Source organism: Capsicum annuum, chromosome 8 (genome assembly GCF_002878395.1).
Source record: "Capsicum annuum cultivar UCD-10X-F1 chromosome 8, UCD10Xv1.1, whole genome shotgun sequence".
In the NCBI taxonomy this organism is placed as follows: Eukaryota; Viridiplantae; Streptophyta; class Magnoliopsida; order Solanales; family Solanaceae; genus Capsicum; species Capsicum annuum.
In genome coordinates this window covers 96,641,448-96,647,369 of record NC_061118.1, presented here as the reverse complement: position 1 = coordinate 96,647,369, position 5,922 = coordinate 96,641,448, and the positions used below count along the sequence as shown (strand labels likewise).

The following is a 5,922-nucleotide window of genomic DNA, read 5'->3' as shown; positions in this document are numbered from 1 at the left end:
TATCTCAATCATCTCTTGTTATTTTTTTAAAATCATCTCTTGTTATTGAGATAAATGAAAAGCAAGTTTTGGACCCCGAATTAGTGAATATCATGAGTAATGTGGGTCAACACAAGGTTGCGCACTTTGTGATTGGGAATGATGGTGTCTTGAGATACCAAGGTAAGCTATGTGTTCCCGACATCGATGGATTGAGGGAAAGGGTCATGGCCGTGGCTCATGGAGCCCGTTATGCTATTTATCCTGGTTCCACAAAGATGTGTCATGGCCTTAGGGAGTTCTATTGGTAGAATAATATGAAGCGTGATGTTGCTTCCATGTGGTCAAGTGTATGGTGTGTCAACAGGTAAAAGTTGAGCATATGAGGCCTGGTGGTTTGTACCAAGGAATTGTGTTGCCCGACTTAAAGTGATAGTCAATTTATATTGATTTTAGTACCAGTCTTCCTAGATCCTAGAATCAATGTGATTCTATTGGGGTCATTATTGATAGAATGACCAAGTCCACCCATTTCTTGCCAGTGAGAACTATTTACTCGGTGGAAGATTATGCTAAATTGTATCTTATGGAGATCATGAAGTTGTACAGTGCTCCAATGTCTATTATCTAGGATCGTGTTCCTCCATATTCATCCCACTTTTGGAATTCACTCCAAAGAGGTTTGGGAACTAAGGTTTGCCTTAGTACTACTTTTCACCCATAAACAGATGAACAAGAAGAGAAAACTATCGAAACATTGGAAAATATGTTGCGGGATTGTGTAATTGATTATGGCGGTAGTTGGTATGACCACTTTCCTTTGATTGAGTTAGCCTATAATAATAGTTACCACTCTAGTATTGGCATGATGCCTTTCTAAGGATTGTATGTTAGGAGACGTCGATTTCCTTTTGGGGGGTACGAAGTTGGCGAGGGTAAGTTGCTTGGGACCGACTTAGTTCAAACAACTTTACAGAAGGTGAAGGTGATTCACGATAAATTGAAAACCACTCAAAGTCACCAAATTCCTATGCAGATATGAGGCGCAGGTACTTAGAGTTTTGTATTGGTAATGAGGTATTCTTAAAAGTGTCTCCCATGAAGAGAGTGATGTGGTTCGGTAAAAAGGGGAAGTTTAGTCCCAGCTATGTTGGACCTTACTTGATTGAGAAGGGGGTTAGAAATTTTGCCTATGATTTGGAGAAATGTGTGGCAGATCCTTCCTTGGCTTTCCCCTCGGAAGATGTTAGTATCTCAAAATCTTTGACCTATGAGGAGATCCCTATGAGGATCTTGGATTGGAATGTTTTCCGGTTGAGAACGAAAGAGGTGGATTCAGTGAAGGTTCTATGGAGGAACCAAAATTCCTAGGAAGCTACTTGGGAGATGGAAGAGGACATGAAGTCCAAGTACCCGCATTTATTTTCCATTCTGGATGCTTGTTATGGAGAAATGTGTTAAAACTCCTCGCTTGATTTGTGTTTTTGATAGACAATGGGTTGAAGTACCTAATATATTGAGTTGCTTTATGTCTTTCAAAGTGATGGTTTAAAGTCCCTAAGCTGTGAAATAAGTAAGTGTTTGATGATTAATGGGTTTGAGTCCCAAGACCAATGAAACAAATGGTTGATTGATAATGATCATGATATGTGTTATTTTGTATCCTTGTCGTGTTCATGATTATAACTTGTGTAAGGGTTGGTTATGCATATTGATGTGTCAACTTATGTTTATTATTGACTTGCCCATTATTCGCGGACGAATGATCCCAAGTGGGGGAGAATTGAAACACCTAGACTTTGAACCATTAAAAAATAGCAACTTCTGGTGTCTCTGAGTTGGGTACGACTTAGAGCATTGAGTCATATCCTTGGTCACAATTTGTACCCTTACCCCTTTCCCTTTCACATCCTAGGCATCATGTTAGGGTAGTATACTGTCCTCCATACAACAAGGCCATCCCTTGGTCGTAACCATGCATACAAGTCATACACTGCTCAACCGTATAGAATAAAGTCTCAAAACCGAATAGACTGTTTTTGCTACGGATGGAGATCACGATTGGGGCATGAGTAATACCCTTGTTTATGACACAAGGGTGACCACTCATACCCATAATAGTGTAGTTAACCTAGAAGAGGCCTAGGGTAAGATTTAGGGTACTACTTGTACACTAGGGTATGATGGCTCAAGTAACCGTAAAGGGGAGTCGTACCCCTGCATGAGTGAGCTTTTTAGATATTAACCAAGGACATTTTGGTCATTTCCCATGACTAAAATGCTAAATACTCTAACTATATAAGTCATTGTAGCCTTCTAAGTCTTCATTCACAAGACTTAAACATTCCAAAACACTCCAAAAGCTTCTTGGAGCAAGATTGGAGGTTAGGGTTTGGAAGTGTTCATAGAGTACCAAGGAAGAGTCAAGATTGTTGGTCTGTCATCTTGTTTAAGGCACGTATCTCTTCCCCTCTTTAAATATCTCTCTGTTCCCCTCTTTAAATATCTCTAAACCTATGTATTTCATACTTGGATTAGTAAGTGTACATGGTGGTTTTGAAATCAAATGAAAAGGGTTTTGTTGCCTAATGATGTGTGATGTTAAATCTTGCATAGACTTATATTTATATACAATATTGATGATGAATTGCATGTGTGGGTGCTTTTTATAATTTGATTAACATGAGGGTCTTGACTAACCCTAATCATAATAATATATACCATGAAAATGGTCCTGTTGAAGGTATGCACCTAAGGTGTTTGTGAAAATATCTAAGTGAGTTGTCTAGTCATATGTTTTTAATGTATTGAACTAGGTAAATGTCCTAATGAACATGGATGAACGATAAATGTTGTGTTAAATGAATTATGAACCATGTATGATGAAATTGATAACCTTGATTATTGGCTAATGAAAGGGTAAAGTCCCTAGATATAAAGATGAACTCAAATTGTGGGTTAAATCCAAGTGTGGTAAGAATGTCGTATTCAATTATTGTAAGGGTCTTGATGACCATAACTTGTTTTGTATGTTCCATTAAGTGAAGGCATTAGCCTATTGATATGTTTGAGCAATGAAGGCTCCCATAAGGACCATGTGGTCATGTATAGTGTTGAATTGGCTAGAATAGTTAAAGTCCCTAAACATTGTATTGAAAGTATTTTGATGCATTGGCATAGGGGTTAAAGTCCCAAATGCCAATAAATGATAGTTTTAATTGCTTGAGGTCAAAGTCCCTTGCCTTATAAATGGATTGAGGTTGAATTACCTATCCCAATGATTATTTCTCGAGGTTAAAGTATAGTGGTTAAAGAGAACTCTTGAGGTCAATGCACCTCACCGAGGAAAGCGACTCGTGGTTAGAGTCCAAATGAGATATGTGGTTAGAGTCCCTTATCTAATGAGCGGGCATGAGGTTGGAGTCCCTTGCTTAGATTATTGTGTGTGTGATTAGGATCCCTTATTTGTGTGAATATATATGTGGTTAAAGTCCTTGATTAATGAATAAGTTCTTGAAGCATGATTGATGAGACTTGTCCCTTTGATTGGCATGTGATATACCTATATGCATGGATAAGTGTATGAATGAGAAAATTATGATATATTGACTTGTAGTTGATTGATGATGTTCTTTTATCACTTATCCTTGAGTTGCATGCTAGCTTTCCAATGACTAACCATCTCCGGGCGCTATGTCTCCACGCGATATAGGGGTCGGAGCATCTTCATCTCTTCCCATGCAGTAATTAGCGATTAAAGCGGTTCGTGCATTGACTTGAAGTGGTGAGATTCCTTACTTTGGAGCATATGTGCCTCTTGGTCTCTTATCGTTAGACTCGGTTTTTTTAAGACTTGTTTTGGATATTTTCGGGGGTTTGTCCCAACATATACATTTACTGACTTCGGTTTCATATAGAGGTGATGTGAACAACTTTGAACTTGGGTGTGAGTTGGTTATCACGAATCAAATATTGACTTATAATATTATTTATGCAATCTTACATTGTGAGTCGGAGTTCTTTGGCTCCTATTGTAGGATGAGATGCTTGGGTCGGGTTATTGAGGTTACCTTTGATTCATGTGAGCTTAGGGTGCCCATACAACATGGCCCGGGGTTCAGGTCGTGTCAGGTGAAGTCCTTCAATAAAAGTATAAGCTAATACCTCTTTGGTATGCTAGTGATGTAGACAATTTCTAAGAAGATACTTGAATCTCTCTCATGCATGATACACATTCTCATCTGGCTTTTGTTTGAAACTCAAGATCTTACTCATCACCTTGAAGTTATTCCATAAGGAAAGAATCTGATAAGGAAATTCTTTTCCATGTCTTACCAAGTTGTAATTGAATTTAAAGGTTCAGCCTTTAATCATTTCTTTACTTCCCCCAATAGTGAGAAGGGGATGAGAGTAAGCCTTGAATAATCTGTGGAGACTCCAACAGATATAAAAGTGTCACTAGTTTCTATGAAATTCTATAAGTGAGACCGTGGATTCTCATGTGACAAGATCGTGAACTTTTCGGTGGCATGTAATGATTTCATTATGTTTTTATCAAGCTTAAATATACCACCAGTTTTCGATCGAAGGATGCTGGAGGTAACATTAGTCATAAGTAGTATTGCCACATCGCGCACTATCCTGTGGGCTAGTTATTCATCACTCATGACTGAAGGAATGGCTTTGTTGTTGTTGAATTTGTAATATGGGATAGAAAAGTGTTGATTCTCTCCTAAATTGGTGCAAGAATTTCATTGGTTTGGGATATGGTTCAACCAAATCCCTTTCCCTTGGTAGCTTACTAGATATTCAAAATTGTAACTACAAGTTCAGTAGCTAAGACCAAGTTGTCAGCACTTATAAAACAGAATAGAAAAACTAAAAATTAGAAGGTTGCTAATTCTTAAATACTTGGAAATGGCAACAAAAACTTTTTGAGTCCTACCACACGCACAAGTGTACATGGTCGTGCAAGTAACAAAGTGAGCCTTTCGAGCTGAATATCGATCCCTCAGGAACTTGGTATTTAGTTTGCAATCCAATTCTAGAGGTACTAATGAGATTAAGTAAGTGAGAATTGTAACCAAAGAGATTTCAAGTTTTGAGAATTTAAAAGTAACACTAAACAATAATGAGAATATAAAGTGTTTGAAACAATAATAAGGAGAAATCCATGGTTAAGGCAATTTGAACAATCCTACGAAGCTACACAATCTTGTTGGTCAAGTTAACTATCTTGGTTGTTGATTCATGGGGTGATAATATAAGCGTGGTATTACCTCAAATTGTCTAATTAAATTAGACCCACAAATACATCGTTGAGTGGGGATGTAATAACTAATTCAAACACATTTGTATTTCATCCCCTATTTGAACCAAATAGGGCAAATTAGGTATATTCATATCCTAACCATAAATAATATCTTTACTTCATTTAAAAGACAAGAACCCACCCATATATTCCAATTTCTAATCTAATTTTCCTCCTTCTGGTCTCATAATAGAAATATAAATGTGTTCTAAAAGTTGCGAGTCAATAAAATAGTAATAACAAGAACACATGAAAAAACACATACAATAATCAACTTTAGGCTAACTTGATTTAATTCTAAATACTCATGTTCATATCCTAAACCCTATAATTAAGTTTTTTATCCACTCATAGTCTTACTAAGAATCATAATAATTGAATTTATAAGTAAAAACTACAAGAAAACTAAAGTAAAGAAGAAAGAATCCTAGTATAGAGCTCTTGGATGCCTTATTTTATGTCTGATCTTGTGTTGTTCCAAAAGTGAAGTGTAATTATGGATAAGTACTCCTTATATAGGGTTGTATGTTGTCCATAGGATTTTGCACTCGAATTATATGAATTTACAACAATGCCCCTAACTTAAAGAAGTAAAAAATCAACTTTTGGCCATCCAAAGAGCATAAGGGGTT

General features: G+C 37.0%; 1 non-coding gene across 1 annotated transcript; it reads left to right on the top strand.

Moving 5' to 3' along the window:
- The first annotated feature begins 4,152 nt into the window (after window positions 1-4,152).
- On the top strand, window positions 4,153-4,260 carry LOC124886883. Its single transcript, XR_007044287.1, has one exon. It is a non-coding gene; the product is annotated as a small nucleolar RNA R71 (small nucleolar RNA).
- Window positions 4,261-5,922: the final 1,662 nt, after the last annotated feature.